At 41.1% G+C, this 23,101-nt stretch overlaps 1 long non-coding RNA gene across 1 annotated transcript in view; it reads left to right on the forward strand.

The window, feature by feature from the left end:
* Positions 1–6,461: 6,461 nt before the first annotated feature.
* Positions 6,462–23,101, forward strand: part of LOC111926068 (uncharacterized) — a 29,131-nt gene continuing 12,491 nt past the window's right edge. Inside the window, exon 1 of the long non-coding RNA XR_015283024.1 lies at positions 6,462–6,605. This is a non-coding gene — a long non-coding RNA (uncharacterized LOC111926068). The remainder of the gene's footprint in view (positions 6,606–23,101) is intronic.

The raw sequence follows: 23,101 nt of genomic DNA on the forward strand, positions 1-23,101 counted from the left end.
TGTGGGGAAAAGTCAGATTTACTCATCATATATATATATATTATCATCTATGATTTATGAATAATCTCATAATTTATGAATAAATTATGTAATCTTAGCCAGTTCTACATTTTGATTCCTGTTTTTATCTGTGTTTGGGTATAGAATCTTCATGCAGAATAATCTATTAGATCAGGCAGAGAATCAGCAACATTCCTTGGGAACATTTGCGAACTGTTAATTTTTCTGCTTCTCTGAAGGGCTCAGCATCAATTGTAAAGCAAATGGATGTTGAAACCCTTAGCAATCCCTTCAGGTCAGCTGACATATAAGTTGTGGCTGGGTTCAGGATTGACTGTCTCAGACTGCACTGAGATGTAAAGAAGATATTTTTCTAGCCTGGACCCCTTTGAATGTAGTTCAGGCTGAGCAAAGCATACAGCAGGATTTGCACTTCTTCTCTGTTTAAGACTTCATTCCTTTCAAAGTATGTCCTCTTTCCAACAATGCTATAGGAAGAAGTGGAAGTAGAAAAGACCAGTCCTATGAGGGTTTTTTTCTTTGTATCCACTTAAACTAAGTACATAAGTGAGGATTAAGCTATCTGAACAAATAGAAGGTTGATTCTCTATAAGTTGTAACATTAATCAAAGCAAAATGAAAATTCCTCCTTTACAAAAGTATGTGATTATTTTACTGGTGCTATTGAAAACACTTGTTTTATTCAAAAGCCTTGTTATAAAACCTTCATAAGACCAAAGAGATGGCTAAGAAACAGTTCCCATAAGCCATAATTGGAGAATCATAAATGTAACAATTATTTTTGTGCTCCTGGAGTCTGTACAATTTCTTTCTCTCATCAAGGATTAAAATGAAAAAAATACAATAATGTTGTCAGAGCATGGTTTATACTTTAATTCAAAGTTTGTGAGCTAATCCTGGCAGTGGTATAACTACAGTGAAGTTTATTGAAGTTGCTTCACAGAAGGATTAGGTGCTGTTTGTCTCCCCATGCCTCTACTTCTACTCTGATAATATACCTTTATGAAATCAGATTTTTAACCATGGCTGAAATATTGAGTGTATCGTTTTTATCTTTTCAAGCTGCAACTTAATTTTTGTTTTGTTTCAGTAATATCTTTGTCAATTGACAACTGTGAGTATGTTAAGCTTCTATTTATGTTCCAAATGGGTGAGGAATGTAACAGAGCAATCAGAAGCAGAAATATAGTAGTTATGAATGATACTATTTGGAAATAAATTGTGTTAATTTTAATCTTACTGAAATTCCAATAGTCAATTTTACACTAATTTTTTTTTCTTCAAGTCCTTGAACTAGCCCCATCTGTGATGAACCCATTCACATTACAGTGCCTTTACTTGTGAGGAAATCTCAATCCTCATTTGCTTTGGAATGCAATTTATGGCATGAAAATGCTATGTCCTGGAACATTGTACTCCCCCTATCCAAATGATCAATATATGGTTTTCGTTTTGCAGGTATGCCATTGCCTAAAACAATAAGAAAAAAACCAAACAAAACCCAAAAAAAGTGTGGGCATTTATTTCTGTAAATTATATAGATTTCTATAAATTATAAAGATTTTGATGCATTACCAGTGAAGAGAAGAAACATATTCTTAGACCCTGAGCACAGCAATATCTTTTGTATCATCATGTTCTGGAGGGATTACATGTATTTAGATATCTTTTATGGAATTTAAGAAGAAATGTGAGGCTTATGTCATACTACTCTTAACCCTAAGACGCAGAGGCACTTAGAGAAGCTAAACTGATATCTGTACATTGATATAAGTCTCCTGATGCTTGCTCAGCTACACAGAAGCACAGCACTGAGAGCATTTCCTGGAAAATGCTCTCCTGAACTTCCAGTGGAAATATGGAGTATTTGTGCATCCTCTGGGGATTGTCCAGAGGAAATGAAATGGCCTTTCCTGAGGTAGGCGTGCAAGTATTTGCTTAGCTCTAGAGGCAAGTGCATGGTAACCCACGAGGGTGGGAACAGGGGGAGGAATGAACTCTTTACAGCCACCACAGAGGTAATTTATATTTTACCTTCTTCTACAGGCCAGGCTGTATGTGTCACATATGGGTAAAACCTTACAGAAGGAAGGCCTTGTAAAATCACGGTTCAGGCCTTGTTACTTCAACTAGTCTTGTTACTTTGGCTAAGTATAGCTAGCAGCTAGCTTGATATGTTCCTGTGAGAAAATAATTTTAACAATGAGAATCAGTTTGCATATCAATCTATTCCTGTGGGAACTGGTTGCACCTGAGTAGAGAAAGATTCTTACCCGTGAGAAATTGTTCCTTACCCAGGAGACAAATATGTAAAGATCGTTAGAGAGAAAAGTTTTGTACACTCGCCATTACAAACCAATGAACTGAGTTGCTAACCAATTGGAATTAAACACGGTGCCTTCTGATAACCATGGCAGTATAAGCAGAGGCAATAAAGATTCAGCTATGGTGGAAGAAGAAACAGGTGTCATTGTCTGTCTCTTCTACAACATGTAGGATGCTATAGCCCGTTTTCTTGTAGCAGCTCTAGAGAAACCACAAGAGGCAGAAAGAGAAATGTTACCTTACTAAGGAGGGATATCCGGGGGTGGTCCCTCCATCTTTCACAGAAAAATAGGATTTTTATGAAGACCTTGGAAATCCAGTCATTAATGGAGAGTGAGATTTCCAGATGTTTGAGACTGCATATTTTCTTGACTATATAAGTCTTTTAGTATTGACCTAGGCAGGATCCAATTTCATGTTTTAAGACTTTTCATGTGGTAATTAAAGTAGCTGTGCAGTATTTAACAGTATAAAACTCACCTCAATGAACAGCAAAACTCCCAAGGGCATCTGTAGGATCAGGTTATTGCCTCCTGGGCTTTGGGTACTCTCAGTTGACTGTGGCTCTCCTTTGCCTCTGAGGAAGCTTCCAGGCTCTAGTGTCTACATCCTTTACTCCCAGTAGTGTTGTTTACCTGCCCTGCTCCTATATCCTCTTTGTTTCACATTCTTGACAAAGCTGTCAGTTGTTGTGGCTGTTCTGTTTACTCTCTTCAATGTTTCATTTTGAAAAGAACAGAAGGACTTGGAATTTAAGTCATCAAAACCATGATTTTGACAATTTGAAGAACATAATCTAATAAACTATATGTAGAGAAACAATAAATTCAATGCAGTAAGCGAATGAGTGAAGTATTTTTGTCACTGGGGAAGCGTTCTGTAAAAGCTGTGACAGGGATGAGTAATATTTATTTTGTTCTCATGTTTCACAGTTTTTCAGACTGCAATGTCAAAAAGGCCTATTAGGATCATCTAATTTGGATCCCTCCTGCATAAATAGAATTTCACCCAGTAATTTCTGTGCTGAGCCTGATAATTTCTTTCTCCAAAGATATATTCTTTTAGCAGCTTTGTGCTTCTTAATGGTTATTGATTTAAGCGTCCTCTATCCTGCTCTTAAAAATGCTTTGTTTCAGGAAAGAAAAAGTGCACTTCGTTTCTTGTCTGAACAAAATGAGCTTCTTTACTCAGCTTGGCGTTTCTCTTCTTTCTCAATAGCAAGAAATTTCTGCATAGCAGCTCAGGGCATTTCAGGGAGTAAATGCTTTCAATTGTCAGTGGAAAAACCCTATTGATTTCAGGTAACAACTGGGGGGAAAAAATCCCACGAAAACGTGAGAAATGTGAATACTTAGCATATGATTAGCAGATTCAGCAGCTTCACTCACTACTCTAATTGTTTATAGACCAAAAGACAGATTGATAGGAATCACTCAGTTCTTCCACAATAATTATATACTGTCCACATCATCTTTGCCACAGTTTGAAGAGGAGACTCCCTAAAATATTTATTCATCGGTCAAAAAGATGGGAAAAAGCAGTACTACTGGCATGACATGAATATTTAGAAGTGCTTTTGAGGAACAAGGAGAATGTTCTGGATGCATTTGTCAGCTCCCTGAGCTATGCTATAACTGGTGATAGTGACATCACTTAGTGGAATGAGTTCTGTGGCTGCAGTGCTGGGGTGGAAGGCTACAGGTTGTTGAGGAGGAATAGGCAGGGCAAGCAAGTTTTGCACTACATGTGCAAAGAGGTTTGATTTCACAGTCCTCACAGTCAGTGATGCTGTAGTGAAGGGGCTCTGTGTGAGGATTAGGGAGTTGGAAAACAAAGGAAATGTTATAGTGTGTGCCTACTGCTGATTGCCTAGCCAGAATGATGATTCTATTGACAATTAGGAAAAAAAATTCTGAATTGGTAGCCCCTGTCCTTATAGGAGATATCAGCTTCCTAGACATCATCTGGAAAAATACTGCTGTGATGAACAAATCTTGGAAATTCTTGAAGTTTACAGGAGACAACTTCTAGTAATAGGTGCACAGTGAGCCAATACATTTCTTTGTGGTGTAAAGTTCCAACCTAATCCTCTCTAGAGCCAGAGCAGAAACTCACCCAAAAACCAAAGGAACAGAAAAGCATGTGGGCAGCTGTACTGCTTTTGTTGACTTTTGGCTACTTGATCAATTACAAATGGGAAAAGAGCATAAGCAGCTGGCATAAGCCATATTGTTATCCATTTTTAATTTCTTATTTCACTGCTGGGAAGGATGCAACAGGCTTGTCTGGACCTGGTAAGGAGGAGTACTGTACAGCTTAGATGTCACCACTGCAATTGTGATTGAATATTGGCACATGTGCTATTATATTATGGGTTGAATGCTGTTTTACAGGTTCATAGCTAACAAACCACACGGTGGAGAGCAAATAGTTGCTAGTAACTACATTTTACATTTCAACAAATAAATTTTCAATTATTTTTTGCCATTAGAATTTGATATAATTTATGGAAAGAGCTTGGTCCAAATGATGACTACATAGTGAAGACAAGACTTTACTTCTCTGGAAGGGCTCTCTTAAGTCATAAACTACAAACTCCTTGTGTTTTCATCTGTTTTCATTCTGGGGTCATCTGTTATTTCTAATATGTACTTCTTAGCATTCACCTTTGATCTTTGAAATTTCTAGGTTTTTAAAATGTTACAGTTAATTATTACATGATTTAGTAATGCCAGTGAAAGGATATTATCACTTTCAGTGGCCTCGTGGGAGCTTATTAGTTTACTACCTTGCGAATTGTAAATAAATAAGCCAGTAACTAACTATTATTAAGGGAAGTTTATGCCTCCATAGTTAGAGGTTTTGACAAACTGTGTTCCAAAGTTGATTATATTGTGCTCCCTCACAGGAAAGTTCACTAAAACCAAAGCAAGGTACCTAATAAATCACACTAGAAATGTCTTTCTGGAGGTTAATTCACTGTTCAAGCTTAAAGGATGCTTAAACAATGCTGGACTGGAGTGTAGCAGTAGTTTTTTATTTTTTCATACACTAATTCTTTCTTCTTTTGCTTTTTAAATGGAACTCTCAAAAATATTTTCTTGAGTAATGCCAAATTTATGTATGTAAACTAAAGCAGGAAGAGTTGCTCTTCAGTAGTGAATATAACATAAAATAATAGGTGGTATAGCAGCTAGCACTCAACTTTTCCTTCTTTCTGGCACTTCCTACACCTTATTATAAACTAGTCATATTCTTGAAACAAAAAGCATACTCTCCATAAAAGGGCAAAACAAAAGAAAACGTTATTCATCTGTCTTTTCCCCTTTCATTGTTCTTAGTCACAGCCTTCATTAGAGAATATTTCAGTATTCCTTTATCAGTAGTTTATATTCTCTCACATCACTGCAAACTTGCTGCTTCAAATGAAGGGGTTTGTTTGTTTGCCAAAACCCCTGCCTTTTAACCAATCCCAGACCAAGGCACACCTGCTCAGAAAACCTGTAGCCTAGATGAACGTCCCCCATTTTTCTCTAACATCTGCCTGGGTCAAAGCAAGTTTTAATTCACTGCAGGATGCTTCAGGACCCCCTTTCTTAGATTGCTTCTCCCCATATTGCAGTGCAAGGAGGCAGGGAGTGGAAATCAGAGGCACACCTGAAGAGGTTCTTACAGTCAACAGAACACAGCCATAGCCCAGGCTTCCATAACTGCCTTATTGGTGTAATCTACTTTTACAGGCAGCAGGAAGGAGCAGGCACCTAGAAAGTACAGTTTATTTAATCTTAAAATAGATGAAAATTTAAATGAGAGAACTGATGCCTGAAGGAACCTACTTCCTAAGAGGAGGTTGAGGTGACTGCCTTGGATGTACAGGGCTGCTGCAGGTCACTTACATAAACACAAAATCTCTGCAGATCCTCCATCAGAATAAGCAGAACTCACCATTTTGCATTTATACATTTGGTGTGCCCCATTTTTGACCACTGTGAGAACTTCTGACCTGGTTTCAAGAAAGGCATAGCAGGGGATAGGGACAATGTAGACCAGGGTGAGTAGAATAATTAATAGTCAGGGGCAGCTGCCTGAAGAGGAGGGGTTAGAAGATGTGGGATACTTCAGCTGGAGAGGGAAAGGTAGGGATAAGATTGAGGTTTCTGAAGTCACTGAGGTTTCTGAAGGTTTCTAGATAAGATAAAGACAGAACTGCTGCTATTCACCAACCCCTCCACTGTTGGATCTAGAGGACAGTACCAGAGGTAGGAACATTTCCTTCTGAAACACCTACAGCAACAGCAGTTGGTGCTGAGGCTACATAAAAAAAAGGCAGTAGAAACAGCCTGGCTTGTGTGTTTTCTTTAGTAGTGTCTCTCTTCTTGTGCAAGTCAGAATCATGATACTGGGGTAAATGGATTACTGCTGAGACACAGTGGGGTATTTCCTAACATTTCCTTCCACTGACTGTGTAAGGAATGAAAAGGAGCTGTGCTCCTAATTTCTTTTTCCTGACAATTAATATTGTTTGGCATCAGTTCCAAGTTGGATGCTCTGGAAGCAGCTACCTCTGATGTTGGTCTGACTTTCTGGAACAGCAGGAGTCTACCATGAGCTCAGTCTTTACAAGTGAGGTCAGCCTAAATGACCTGGGAGAGAGCAAGTTCTCTCTCCTCCTAATGAAATCAATGAGAATTACGGGCACTGAGTGTATTCCAGCAGGTGTTCAGCATCTCACAAGGTCAGGCACTTGGTTAATAGACTGAGGCTGCATAAAATGGTGTATGCTATTAGCAGCCAGGGAAAAATCAAGAGGTAGAGAAGGACACTGGGCTGAGCTGTCAATTATATATTGGAACAAGAAGAGAGAAACTGTCTGTAGCACTTAGAACAGAAGAGTTTAGGCAAAATAGAAAAAGTCACTAATGTTTGATGCTATCAAATTAATTCTGCCTTTCAGAATACTAAGTGTTTTTGTAATGAAAAAAAAATTCTGCAGCATCAAATGTATTGAGGAGTCACCAACATGCAATCACATTGTTAGGGATACTGAATACTAACCTGCCTCCAAGCCTGAACATATTCAGGCTTAGGTTAGCCTTACATATTTAGGTAAAGTTGCCTTGTTTTTGAATGCACTCCTGCATAAAATAAGCAAGTTCAAAAAGTCTGGTCAATGCAGGTCAAAACAAAAGTCCACAAAGTTTTTGAAATGACTGAGAAACTTCATGGATCTGGTACCTCCATTTAATCATTCACCACACCAATCATACTTGCTAAACTTAATTTATAGCATCTATACAAGACTGTGTCTCACAGTAGTGTAATTAAATTCATAGAAGCTTTTCATAGTTTTAACTTTGTAGCTGGGTGTAGCATTCAATAAATAATACCAATCTCATACCACAAATTGACTCTAATGCAAACAGATAAAAGAATCAAACCTGTTCAGAAGAGACTATTAGCCATATAATGGAAACAAAAACTGAGTTAGTGTTGCTTAGCTAATCAGCACAGGTTTTATTATCTCATTCTTTTTTTTTTCTTCAAGTTGTAAGAGACCAAATCAGAGGTTAAGTTACCATGTTCAGTTTAATTTTTCTTCAAAAACAAAAGCTTCAGCTCTGAAGGATTGTAGGGACCCATTCCATGCCTTACAGTCTGGTGGAGACTGAGCAACCTCAGTAGGTGTCAGGAACTCAGTTGGCAGTGCCCAGGTGCTCAGCATCTCACAGCAGTGCTGGAATATTGCTGGAAATATTGCTCTCTGAGAATCAATTAGACATGAAATATTGGGAATTAGTTACACAAACCCTGTGATATTGCTATTGTGATATTGGTTTGGCAAGATATTAACACTGGTACATTCACAGTTAAAAGTGGCTGTGAAGTACATCTATCCTTCAACAGAAATGTAGCGGTGTCATCTGCATCCATGCTCTTCTCCTGCATGGGGGAGAATGTTTTCACCCATCTCAAATTCTCTGGGCTAAAGAGGTTATCCCTCAAATCTTCTTCATTTTAACTCTTCACAGGACTCCTTGCATTGTGCTAGAGTAATGTAGCTTTTTAGTTTCTCAAGATCTCAAGGTATTCCTTTAGGCTCATATTTGATTACCGAGCCCATGAACACTTCAGGGCATGCAATATCCATTGCTATAGCACAATGGTTTTCTCACTTGTGCTGAGGCTGCTGGATGTGTCTGCAATAGGAAAAAGATGATATTTTTCCAGTTTTCTAATCATTCGATATTGCATTCTGGTATCAAAACTCCCCTGAAGTAATTGTTCATCCTTCTGATCCCTAATTGCATTTATCAACTCAGTATGAAACCTATTGCTACCTGGAGCTTTGTCTTCCTTTATCCAAATATTTCCTCACAACTATTTTCATAATCTGCGAAAGAACCTACAAAATATATCCTCACAGGAGGCACTGTTAGTATTCTTCTTAACAAATAAAGAGGAAAAAAAAGTCATTGAGTTTTTATGTTGCATTCAAAATTACTGCTAATATGAAGGAATGTTTTTTTTCAGCATAGAAATACCATGCAGCACTATAGGTTGTGAGATAGAAATTGTTTGTGTATTATTAGGTTCATGCTGTTTTGAACTACAGAATCACTTCAGTAATACTTTTCTTGGAAAATCAATTATATATGAAATTGTATAGCAATTTAGTTACATAAACCCAGGTAATAATATAATTAAAAAGAAAATATTTACTTGCTGCATGGGGTATTTTGGATGCATCTTAATTATGTACCTTTGCTTGCTGACTTGTGTTATGTTTATAACCTTTGGGTAAACCTATAACGTGGATATGAAAATAATAAAAATTAATATCATAGTTAGACTTTAGGTGTAATTTGAAAAATTGGTATCTAGATATTTGCTGCCAGTGGCACTGTGAATTAGGAAAAGACGTAGAAAAAAATATTCCTCAGGATGTAAATCTTACATTAAAATGTGAGGCATCAGACTGTAAGCATCCAATTAACCATGTTTTAAGTATTTTAGGCCAGATTGGTCTAAGTGGTGTAAATAGTTTGACTCTGTCAGAGTCCACTTTTTGATACTATTTCTCTGCTGTGAGTCAGCTCTGAATTAAATAATTTGTTTTATTGTTCATTTTAATGAAAAGGGTTTTGGGCAATATTCTTCCCAGATACCTTGCAACAGTAGGCATGTATAGTGAGTGATTCCATTTTTTCTTGTTTATCAAAAGTAATTTCTTTAATTCTTATATCAGGAAGATCCTCTTCATACATCTTGGAGTAGCAGTTTTATCAGGAGTTTCAGATTATGAGATCACCACAGTCATTTGCAGCATCACTGAAGTAAATGAGGCAGGACTTTGCCAAATAGTCAAGTGAGCATCGCAGGCTTATATATCAATATTTGTCAAAGTATTTACAGACTTTTGGAGTCTTTAATTAGCTGTTGTATGTTGGGGATTCAGTTCAGTGAAGACAAACAGACTGTATTCCCTTCAAAAGCTGGATGAGGTTTACTGCAGTTCTAACTTGAGGATTTGTTCTGTGTTGCAAAGCAAATCAAGCACACTGTGATTATAGCTCCCCATTAATCACTTTCTGCATTGTTTCTTTACCAGTCCTAACAATTTTATTTTATTTTTTTCTCTAGGACTGCCAAATTAGGTCTAAAATCCCTTAAGAGGATACATCTCCACTACTCAATGAGGTTTGTCACTTTCTTTCAGAGAACTGCCTGACTAATCGATCTGATTTTAGGTGGGAATGTCCACGACTGAGTAGATGACAAGGTTGCTGCTGTGGTCACTGATGATCTAACCAAGATCATCAGTGGAGTTCATTCATCTGACCAAAAGCAGGCCAAACAAGTTACTTTCTGAGGTCCTCTGATAAACTCAGATGTATGTATGCTATGTAGACCTGAGGAAGAGATGGATGACACTTTTGGTGCAGAAAATAAGGGTGAAAGTCAGATACACAAGTTAGGTAGAACTGCTCTTTAAGCTCTACAATGATAAGAGGAGCCTCTTGTTCAGGGATGTATATTTGTCTTGTGTCTGTCAGAAAAATTAATGCACAAACACCAGAAGTTTATGTCCAGAAAGGAGACAGAGGAGTCCTTTTACTTTCCTGACATGGCAAAGATGTCTCAAGTATCGGTACAATTTGCTGTTGCTGTCAGCTGCCCTTTTACTCATTTTGAACTTGCTGCCTCTTTTAGTTCTGTAAAGTTGATACTTTACAGTTTCCTTCTACCCCTTGGGCTGACAACCCTTGCTGGTATCTTCACATTTGTGTTTTCTTCACTGCATTTCTCCATTCTACCATCCTTACATACACCTCCAAGACAGGTAAAAACACAGGTTTGCTTTGTGGTCACATCCTTTGGGAAAAGAGAAGGAAGGAAGAAGAATTTTTTGTGCAACACCATCTCCCTTGGAACCTGTTTTTTGTATAACTAAATTCAGCTCGGAGTCTCCAAGCTGTGAGAGGCCAATGTCCTTTATACACTATTCTCTATTTATACTCAGCAGAAATCAGTGTCAAATGCCATACTGGGCAACTGCCAGGGCCAGCAAGTCCTTGTTTTCTGTGGAGACTCCCATGTATGCTTGACATTTATCATTATTACAAAAGGTTTCCTCTGCAAGTAATATTGGATTCCATAGATTCTCAAAGGGACAGCTTCTCCTGTGGTAATGAGTAACCTGATTCAGTTTAATCCAGAATGTCTCGCTGCTTGGTCTCTGGTAGTCAACATGTTCTGTAACAAAATTACTATTACACCTGGCAATGTAATATTCAAGGAAGAAGATCAAAGCTTAGTTTTAAAATAAGTAGGGGTTTGATGACTTTTTGAGGACCCTCACCCCAGCCACACATCCTGAATGGGAAATGTCTTCCTGTCGCTTGACAAAATCGTATCCTGGGCCACACCCACAGAGAAAAGAATCGTGATGAGAGTGAATAGACCAGAAAAGTGGGAGGTCATTTGGTCTAGATCCTATTTTCATCTCTATTCAGGGAGTTGCTTTGCCATACAATTTGAGGTCTTTGGGGGTGTTTTGCCAGCAGGGAGCTCTGTGTTTGTGGAATGAAAGTCCACAATGTGGTCCTGTCCTAAACCTGCCCTGAATTCACCCCTTTTTTGCCTACTGTTAGTTTGCAGGCTCTGCTTTTTCACTAGTAGTTTCTTTTATCTGCAAGTACTACGATCACTGTGTTCTGAGATGTTTCATTGGAATCTTAGTTGAGAAATTTCTGCTAGTTTGTTCAAATTCTTTCTGCCGGTATCTTTCTAAAAAGTATTATCTTCAGCAATGATCTGTGTTTTTCTTTAGGCTTTAATATTTGAAAGGGCTAAATAAAGCTCAGACATCCTAGATCTTTTTTCTAATGTAGGTATTGCAAGACAGCTTCTTCTTTCCCTACTCATCTCAGTCTTTTATTTGGTATATTCTTTCTTTACTAAGTATAGTGTATCAACTATAATAGCCACCTCCAGCAGTATTATTTTGCTCTGTTTCAAGTGGATATTATTGAATTTTCTTCCTTTATCTTCAGTGCATCCTTGTGTACTTTCTTCTAGGCATCTTTCTCTTTTTTTAAAGTCACACAGCTGCTGGGTTACTTTCTTTTTTGCCCCTTGGGCCTTTTGAGTCAGCATTAAGATGCTCTCTTAGATCCGTAATGGATCTTAAAATGAGTCAGAAAGAGAAAAGACTGGGACAAAAAGAATTCACTACTGCAACATTTTGGGTGGGTCAGCTTTCTTCCTGATTACCACCTACAATACAGCGTCTTTGTACTTTTGTAACCCTTTCTAGTACACGATAAAAATAGTTCAGGATTCATTAACAAATTGCACATGCTTGATGAAAAAATTAGTGACTATCATTATGTAAAAGCAGGGGTACTAAATTTGGAAAAAAAGTATTTCTCTTTCTTTAAATCTTTGCTTTGATTATACAGCCTATTAGAAAAAGCAGCTAGAAACTGACTTTTGGTTAAGATTACCTAGTACATTAAAGTATTCCTTATCTCTTTGTATCCACAGTCAAAATATCATGTTTATCCTATTTATTTTCTATTATCTATTCAGATAATAGAAAAGCTTCACAAAACAGCCTGAAACAATATAAATTTGCTTTTTGGCCAATAGAAAAGTAATTTATTTTTCTGATCCAGAAGAAAGAATTAGTACAATCAAGGCAGATATCAGGACATAATCTAAAGTTTCAGAACATCATTTTAGACCCTGGTGAATTGTAGGTCAGATGCCACCACATAAGATGAGTGTGATGCTAACCTCTTTCTCTGATCTAAACTAGAGTGGCAACAATGGTAAATGCACCTGTGTGCCCCAATTTTCTGTCTGCAGCAGTGAGTAGGCATTGAATAGGTTTCAAGTGGTTCTCCTGTGTCACGCAGTTGGGCAGCCCAGTGAGAAATCTTAAAATTAGGTAAACACGATAGATTGATGCTGAGAACATTTTGGGTGAATGAGATCTAGTTTATACATGAGACAGTCAGGTAAATTAATAAGGGAAATTGACAATCATTTATACATGCCAGCATCAGGAGGCATCTCAGTAAGGCTGCTAGCAAGAGGTCACAGCTTTTCTGCCACTGGGACAGCCAGCAGCCAAACTAAAAATTATTCATTTTCAGACACTCTTTAGGTACTTTGTTCACCATGGAGGCAAAAATCTTATTTTTTTCCTCTTTATAATTTTTTTTTTTTAAGCAGGCAGAAGCAATAAATCACCTAGTTTAAAAGATCCAGCTAGCCCAACACAGATTGATTTCACTGGAGCAGTCAATGGGCTGCTAATAGAATTACAACTACCTGTCAAAATAGGGAAAACATATCTGTGACAGTCACAAAGGGCAAATCAATTGAAGAAGTGTTGTGGGCTCTTTTTAGTCTTTTTATTTATTGTTTTTGTTGTTGTTGCTTTTTTTTTTTTTGAGACACAGATGAGAAGTACAAGTGGGTCTTTCAAAGTCTGCAACTGTGACAAACATCAGTGTTTATCCCTTTACTGCAGCCACCAGTCCTGCAATACTGAATTCTATGGTTACTTTATTTCTACTGCAATTACAAGGCTCTCATAAAACAAAACTAAAGAGCTGCATCCAGAGCTATTTGAGCAGTTTCTCATGTATTAGGAAAGCTATTTAAATAGGTTTTATTAACACCTGTAATAATTTGCTCCAGGTGAAAAGCCTTGGCACATTTTGTTTACCAGAAACTGTATTTTTTTTCCAATTACACACGTGAGCTTGCCAGTTTCAGGTGTTTTTTAGTGTTTGTACAGCTCAAGCAGAAAATCAGTTACAACAATGTTGTTGGCTCAGAAATTGTGTTATAATTTGCAATAATTAGATAAAAATTGAGTTATTGAACAGTGAAAAGTTGCCCTTGTGCTGTAAAACTACTCTGCTGCCAGTGTAGACCTGTTCCCTTAGTACTTTACTTACCTATGTCAGAGATTAAAAAAAAATGTATGTAATTGAAAATGTATGTCCTCATACACATTGATGCAACAGCTTGTGATGACCCTGCAGATGCCATGGCTGAATACTGGACTTGTGAGTTATTTCCCAAGTCATGCCAGCACAGGCTTCTGCTCTGCTGGTACAGCTCCTAAGCAATGAAGAAATACTACAGGAAAGTAAGTAGGGTAGTAGACCTTTTTCTTCTCTCACTTCAGTCATTTCTAGGTCTAGAGCTATCTCTGACTTCTTTCCGAGAAGACCACTTTTTTAATGAATTTTGTATGCATGTTTGAATGACAGCTTGGAAGAAAACTGTAATCAAAATTAATTATCTGGGAATATTCTTCCTATATTGTTGCTTGGGTATACAAACCAAAGAGGTATAAGTTGTGTAATTTCTTAGTGCATAACTGTTTGGATAAAGATTGGGTGCAGAAAAACTGTACTGCCAAAATCAAAAAAGCAAACAGTTCTTTTTTCTAAGATTTACTCATGTATGTTTAAAATATGTGTACACACACACATATACACACACACACACACACACACACACACACACACACACACACATCACACATACAAGCTAAGCTGGGGAAAATTCCTTGAAGTCAATTGAATTTGCATTTATATAAAACTTGTATTGATAAATGATGATGAAACTTGTATTGACTCCCAATGAAAGCAGGATTTCATACAGTGCAATTAAACCAGAGTATAAGATGAGTCAGGGTCAAAATTCTCATATCTGAATATCTTGTTTTTCTTACATTTTTTTCTTGTTTTGACTGTATTAATGTCCAGCCATGCTCTTTATCATAGACTGCAACTTCTGTTGACTTTGTTGGGTCCTTCAGGCTTCTGTGATTATGGCAATGTCTCCAGAGGCAGAACTGTGTTTTAAATTCTTTGGAGCAAGGAATAAACCATAACATTAATCTTTTTGTAGAACATTCTATGCATTTTTAACACTGCGATTTTTAATAGATAGTAATAATAGCAATTTTGAAGTACCCTGCCGATTCTAGTAAAGGACTTTTCTTCAGAAACACTATCCCCTGCTGCTAGTTTGTAAATCTTCTAATTCATTACCACATAGAGTGTCCTATGTGTACAACATTTTTTTTTGCTTCAAAACAGATAAATCCGTATATTTTACCAACAAAGGTTTCCCGACAGCATGTTACCATTTCTCCTGTGTGGGACTACAGCTACTTTAAATCATTTCCAAATAATGGTAGTGGATAATTTAAAGATCATGAATAAGTCATTTATTTAAATTAAGCATTTAGATTAGCCTTCTGTATTTCCAAGCTTATAGATCTGTACTAAACTAGTACATTTTTCCTGCATAGTGTTTTTATGATGTGGGTTATTCAGTGAGTCACAGTATTCCTCAGCAAGCTGTATCATCCTTAAGTTATATATATCTGTGAGAAGTGTGTTTCTGTGCCCAGCACGACATGACTGTGAATCTTTGTGCTGTACAGAGCTCAGGAGCCCAGCAGGGAGTGGCTGAGCTGGCGTTGCACAGCTCCTACAGCAGGGCAAACAACAGGGAAGCTATTGCTGGAACTCTTGGAATAAAAGGTGTGACGTGAGATCCAAGCACTAGTGATGAGAGAGTAAGTCTCTGCCATCCACCATGGCTCTTTCTGGAGCCTTACTAATTTCAAAAGTAGAAGACTCGAAGAAAGAGGGCAGATGGTCTGTTAGTTTCAAACAGATATATAAAAAAACTGGGTAGCCAAAAAGGGTTTAACACCAGCTTTGTAGTGAAACCTGGAAAAAAGCAAGTGCCTAGGGCTTTGTCACCATGGCTTCAGAGTGCATCTGGTTTGTGCAGCCAAGTTACACTGCACATGCCACATCACCTTTGATCTATGTTTTATAATGTAAGGCTTAAAACTCAAAGCTTTATGTGGGAGAGTTGCCATGAACTTCTAATGTTTCACAAATAAGAAAGATTGAAGTAGAGTTTGTCTCTCCAGAAGGCCAGAAAACTTAGCTGTATATGTCTGAGAAAAATGCATATGGAGGGAAATGGATTATGGAAACACTGAATCCTAGAATATTAGCACAACAAATATCCTGCCAGCACAAGTCCTGGCCTTAAAAAGTTGGCATCTTTGTGCCAGATTGTACCAGGGAAAGAAAGCTACTGGGGACAGAATGCATAAGCAGTGCTTTTTGCTCAGTGTTCAATCACTTTTTCTGTTGCATTTAGCCCACTTTTATAAACTGTGGTGTACTAGTTTGAAATCAAACCAGTGAGAGATCGCAAGTCAGAATTATAATTTAATAGGAAAATGATAAAAAGAATAAATGCAATAATATCAAAAACACTGACAGAGTCAAAATACAGCCTGGAACTCTGTTAGGGTGATGGTAGTCGTCCAGATGAGGTGGTCTTGTTGAAGCGTGATCCTCTGGAAGAAAGGGGGTTTGGTCTTCAGCTGAAAGTCTAGCAGTAGCTCCTGTCCTCTGGAAGTCTCGTAGGTAAGGGCTGCTGTGGTGTTCGAATTCTCAGCTTATATCCAGTATGGAATGCTTGGCTCCTCCCTCGGGGAGGAGCATCTCACAATGGGATGGTGAGTCATGAGATAAGGCCTTGATGAGCCATTAACAGAAAACAGTCCAGGAGGAAGTTATCTCTGAGTCATGCAGCAAGGCAGTGGTGGGCCCATTAACAGGGGACAATACAGGGGGAAGTTATCTATGAGTCATGGGGCAGGGCATTGATGGGCCCATTAACAGAAGGTAGCCCGGGTGGGGGGGGGGAGGCAGGGAGCACTGCCTCACCTGGTTTCAACAGTACATGAGGATGGTGATAGAATATACTGCAACCCAGGACATAATCCACCCCTTATTCTATTACCATCTACATAATTCCAAATCAGTACCTTCCTTAAACTCCACACACACACACACACATATATATATATATACAATGGAACCTTACACACAGTTCTCACTTAAAATGAGGTCTCCTTGTGGCACACATCGGGTTTCCCCATCTTTCCGCATTACCCACCAAGTGCAACCAGGTCCTTGAGCGAAGACAATCCCACGGATAGGTTTGCTCTTGCCTGAGGTGGGATTAATCCAAACAGTCTTTCCTAACATACCTCTCATGTGTACCACAGGGACTTTATCTCCATCCACCGTGTGCAAGGGTTCAGACTGGGCAGGACCAGCTCGATTGATGGATCCTCTGGTGTTAACCATCCAGGTGGCCTTTGCTAAGTTCACTTCCCAATTTTTGAAGGTTCCTCCACCAAGTGCTTTTAGGGTAGTCTTGAGTAGTCCATTGCACCGTTCAACTTTCCCAGCAGCTGGTGCATGATAAGGGATATGATAGATCCATTCAATTCCATGTTCTCTGGCCCAAGTACTTACGAGGCTGTTCTTGAAATGCGTCCCGTTGTCTGACTCGATTCTCTCAGGGGTGCCATGTCTCCAAAGGACTTGCTTTTCCAGGCCCAAGATGGTGTTCCGGGCAGTAGCATGAGGCACAGGGTATGTCTCCAGCCATCCAGTGGTTGCTTCCACCATGGTCAACACGTAGCGCTTGCCTTGGCGGGTTTGGGGAAGGGTGATGTAGTCAATTTGCCAGGCTTCCCCATACCTGTACTTGGACCATCTTCCACCGTACCACAGAGGCTTCACCCGCTTGGCCTGTTTGATTGCAGCGCAGGTCTCGCAGTTGTGGATAACCTGTGAGATGCTGTCCATAGTAAGGTCCACCCCTCGCTCACGAGCCCATCGGTACGTTGCATCTCGTCCCTGATGACCAGAGGCATCATGGGCCCAACGAGCTAAAAATAATTCTCCCTTGTGCTGCCAGTCCAGATCCACCTGTGATATTTTCACCTTGGCAGCTCGATCCACCTGCTCATTGTTACGGTGCTCTTCATTAGCCCGACTTTTGGGTACATGAGCATCCACGTGTCGAACCTTCACGATCAGCTTCTCCACCCGAGCGGCGATGTCCTGCCAAATCTCAGCGGCCCAGATGGGTTTCCCTCTGCGCTGCCAGTTGGCTTTTCTCCAGCGATCCAGCCATCCCCACAGAGCATTAGCTACCATCCAGGAGTCAGTGTAGAGATAGAGCCTCGGCCACTTCTCTCTTTCAGCAATATCTAAAGCCAGCTGGACAGCTTTAAGTTCTGCGACCTGACTCGATCCACCCTCTCCCTCGGTAGCTTGTGCAACTCGTCGTGTGGGGCTCCATACAGCAGCTTTCCATTTCCGGTTAGTGCTTACAATTCGGCAGGAACCATCGGTGAAGAGGGCATATCGTCTTTCACTCTCCGGTAGCTCATTATATGGTGGGGCTTCCTCAGCACGTGTCACTTGCTCCTCTTCTTCAGAAGATAATCCAAAAGTCTCACCTTCAGGCCAGTTTGTTATAATTTCCAGAATCCCAGGGCGGTTCAGGTTTCCAATACGGGCACGCTGTGTAATGAGGGCAATCCATTTGCTCCAAGTAGCATCGGTGGCATGATGCGTGGAAGGAATCTTTCCCTTGAACATCCACCCCAGCACCGGCAGTCGGGGTGCCAGAAGCAGCTGCGCTTCAGTACCAATGACCTCTGAGGCAGCTTGGACTCCTTCATAGGCGGCCAAAATTTCTTTCTCTGTTGGGGTGTAGTTGGCCTCGGATCCTCTGTAGCTTCGGCTCCAGAATCCCAGTGGTCGACCCCGAGTCTCACCAGGCACCTTCTGCCAAAGGCTCCAGGACAGACCATTGTTCCCGGCTGCAGAGTAGAGCACGTTTTTCACTTCTGGCCCCGTTCTGACTGGACCAAGGGCTACCGCATGAGCGATTTCCTGCTTGATCTGGGCGAAAGCTTGTTGTTGTTCAGGGCCCCAATGGAAATTGTTCTTCTTGCGGGTAACCAGGTAGAGAGGGCTCACAATCTGGCTATATTCAGGAATGTGCATTCTCCAAAAGCCTATGGCACCTAGGAAAGCTTGTGTTTCCTTCTTGTTGGTCGGTGGAGACATCGCAGTGATCTTATTGATGACTTCAGTGGGAATCTGACGCCGTCCATCTTGCCACTTTACCCCCAGGAACTGGATCTCCCGGGCAGGTCCCTTGACTTTGCTCCTCTTGATGGCAAAACCAGCCTTCAGGAGAATCTGGATGATCTTCTGTCCCTTCTCAAATACTTCTGCTGCCGTGTTCCCCCACACAATGATGTCATCAATGTACTGCAGGTGTTCTGGAGCCTCACCCTTTTCTAGCACAGTCTGGATCAGTCCATGGCAGATAGTAGGACTGTGCTTCCACCCCTGGGGCAATCGGTTCCAGGTATACTGCACACCCCTCCAGGTGAAGGCAAACTGAGGCCTGCACTCTGCTGCCAGAGGAATGGAGAAAAACGCATTTGCAATATCAATGATCGCGTACCACTTTGCTGCCTTGGATTCCAGCTCATACTGAAGCTCCAGCATGTCTGGTACGGCTGCACTCAGTGGTGGCGTGACTTCATTCAGTCCACGGTAATCCACCGTCAGTCTCCATTCTCCACTGGACTTACGCACTGGCCATATGGGGCTGTTAAAGGGTGAACGAGCCTTGCTGACCACCCCTTGGCTCTCCAGCTCACGAATCATCGTATGGATGGGGACCACAGAGTCTCTGTCGGTGCGGTATTGCCGACGGTGCACTGTTGCTCTGGCAATTGGTACCTGTTGTTCTTCAACTCTCAGTAGTCCCACAGCAGAAGGGTTGTCTGAGAGACCAGGCAAGGTACTCAGTTGTCTGATGCCTTCTGTCTCTAGAGCAGCTATCCCAAAAGCCCAGCGATAACCTTTTGGGTCTTTGAAGTACCCGTTCCTGAGGTAATCTATGCCGAGGATGCATGGGGCCTCTGGACCAGTCACGATGGGGTGTTTCTGCCACTCATTCCCAGTTAAACTCACTTCAGCTTCCAGTACCGTGAGCTCCTGGGATCCCCCTGTCACCCCAGAAATAGAAATGGGTTCCGCTCCCACATACCTTGATGGCATTAGAGTGCATTGAGCGCCGGTATCAACCAAAGCCGTATATCTTTGTGGGTCAGATGTGCCAGGCCATCGGATCCACACTGTCCAATAGATCCGGTTGTCCCTCTCCTCTACCTGGCTAGAGGCAGGGACCCTCTAATCCTGGTCATGGTGCACGTTGCTCTCCTCCGGTGAATATGCTCTTGATGTCCCTTCAAGAGGATCACTCATATCATCATTTCTATACCTTCTGATGTTCTGGCCACGAGAGACCGGAGCGGCGCTGGCTCTAGATGAGCTCCTTGTGGTAGTTGTCCCTCTTTTTAGTTCACGTACCCGGGCTGCTAAGGAGGAGGTGGGTTTTCCATCCCACTTCCTCATGTCTTCTCCATGCTCCTGGAGAAAAAACCAGAGGTTACCTCGTGGAGTGTATCCTTTCTCCCTGGCTGGGGAATGCCTACTCCTAATAGCAGAGACTCTTGTTGGTTCTGGGGAGACGTGGTAAATTTCTTCCTTAAGTTCCTTTTTTAGTTTCTGATGGCCCTCTTCAATCAAGCTCCGGACTTGCTCAGCCAGCCTTGTTTCCACAGATGAGACATGGGTGCGAAACGGGGCAGTGACAGTGTCCTCGTAGATTCTTAGTTTATTGGCCAGGACACCCACCCTGTCCTCACCTTCCCTCCATTGCAGTGTTGCCAGGTAACGGGAGTACATCTCTGGTCCAAGCCGTGCAAATCTCAGCCACATCTGTGACGTGCACTGGACACCATCTGGGCTCTTAGGAAATCTCTCATCTTCTGCAAAAATGATCTCCAGCACAGCCAACTCCCTCAGGCATCGGATACCCTGTTCCATTGTGCTCCATTTTCTCTGGTGCACCTGGAGGTCTTCTTTGCAGAGGTATCTGTCCCTTACACTTGTCAGCAGTCGCCTCCAGAGGCTGAGAGTTTCTTGGGTTCTCCCAATCCCCTGGTCAATGACCACATCCCGGGACAGCGATCCCAGTTGCCTGGCCTCACTTCCATCCAGGATGGTGTCGTTTGCTGCAGCGTCCCAGATGCGGAGCAGCCAGGTTAGGATGGACTCGTTCGTCTGGCGGGTGAATTCCCTCCGCAGGTCACGCAGCTCACCTAGGGATAGAGAGCGAGTGATAATCTCTGGTTCTGTCTCCTCCGCTGCGTGTGAAGGTCCTGCCTCACCCTCATCAGTCACTATGCGGACTGATTTGCTTTTTGATTTCTTTTTCTGAATGGGGGCAACTTCTACCGGTTTAGGCTGCTCTGGTTCGGTGACTGTTTGTGTGGAGGTGCTCATGGCCTTTTTGGTTCCTTTCTCCTCTGTGGTAGTCTGCGTAGACATGGACGCTGTTGTTTTGCTCTTGGTTCCTTTCTCCTCTGTGGCAGTCTGAGTGGACACGGATGCTGTTGCTTTGCTCTTGGTTTCTTTCTCCTCTGTGGCAGTCTGCGTAGACACGGACGCTGTGGCTTTGCTCTTGGTTCCTTTCTCCTCTGTGGCAGTCTGTGTGGTCATGGATGCTGTTGCTCTGCTCTTGGTTCTTTTCTCTTCCTCCTCAAGAAGACGCTGTACCACACCAAACAGTGCTTTGTTTCTAAGCATGGTGTACATGGTGCAGGCCATGCAGAGAAAACAAAACAGCAAGACTAGGCTGTCTTTGGCATCCAGAGAGAACTCAATATTTTTAAAAACTGCTGTGCCTGACCTGAAAGGCTGGAAGAAACCACTCTCCACTCTTCCCACCAAGGGCAGGGTGCGATTGTTGAGAAGGTCCCAGATGTAGCAGCCCAGACTAGGACAAGCAAACAAAATTGAGTATATATTCCGAATGGTATTCATTGCCTCACAGGTTATCATGCCATAAGTATAATAAACTAATAAAGCAATTCTCATACCATTCCCTGGTCTCAACAGGAGCAATACAACAGGCAAGTAGTTCCCCATGTGAGGGAAAATATAGAGAGCAAGATACAGTACCCATATAGACAAGCCAACCACCATGGTGGATAGGTTTCTGTTAATATGAAATTGCAATTCTGACTTTCTCTCAGGTTAATGCCCCACGTTGGGCGCCAAAATATGTACTAGTTTGAAATCAAACCAGTGAGAGATCGCAAGTCAGAATTATAATTTAATAGGAAAATGATAAAAAGAATAAATGCAATAATATCAAAAACACTGACAGAGTCAAAATACAGCCTGGAACTCTGTTAGGGTGATGGTAGTCGTCCAGATGAGGTGGTCTTGTTGAAGCGTGATCCTCTGGAAGAAAGGGGGTTTGGTCTTCAGCTGAAAGTCTAGCAGTAGCTCCTGTCCTCTGGAAGTCCCGTAGGTAAGGGCAGCTGTGGTGTTCGAATTCTCAGCTTATATCCAGTATGGAATGCTTGGCTCCTCCCTCGGGGAGGAGCATCTCACAATGGGATGGTGAGTCATGAGATAAGGCCTTGATGAGCCATTAACAGAAAACAGTCCAGGAGGAAGTTATCTCTGAGTCATGCAGCAAGGCAGTGGTGGGCCCATTAACAGGGGACAATACAGGGGGAAGTTATCTATGAGTCATGGGGCAGGGCATTGATGGGCCCATTAACAGAAGGTAGCCCGGGTGGGGGGGGGGAGGCAGGGAGCACTGCCTCACCTGGTTTCAACAGTACATGAGGATGGTGATAGAATATACTGCAACCCAGGACATGTGGTTTAACAGGCGTTATGAACACTTGACTAACAATGGTATTCACTTTTATTAAATATAATTTCAGTGAAATATGTCTTGAGAGGATATATGGCCCTTTAAAAGCAGGAAAAACTATTAGTTACTATAGAAGCCTAGAAAATATTTGTTCAGTGCTCTCTTAAGCATGTGGCCAGAATGCCTCACAAGCACAGTGTCACCATTATAAATTAAGCTGAGACAAAGTGCCTGTCTTTTATTGTTCTGGTGTGATACACAAAGTCCTGTGAAAATGTCCCAGTGCTTTTCTGTAGCATCAAGTCAGGGCAACACAGCGGAAAATCAGATTGGAGGGGTATTCCTGGTGGGTTTATTAGCACTTTTGAGAAGAGGTCATGCTTCTACCCCTTTTGAGGATTGTGCTTACTAGATAAAGTTTTAAAAGGGCTAATATTTTAATGTTGTGTTTTAGCATATATAACATATACTGGAAGTGTTCTAAAATGCCAAGGGTAAAAAACCTGGAATCAGCTTTTAAAAGACATCTTTGCAGGCTATTGCACTATTCTGGCTGTGGAAAGATTAAAGG

Source organism: Cyanistes caeruleus, chromosome 2 (genome assembly GCF_971803275.1).
Source record: "Cyanistes caeruleus chromosome 2, bCyaCae1.hap1.1, whole genome shotgun sequence".
Classification (NCBI taxonomy): Eukaryota; Metazoa; Chordata; class Aves; order Passeriformes; family Paridae; genus Cyanistes; species Cyanistes caeruleus.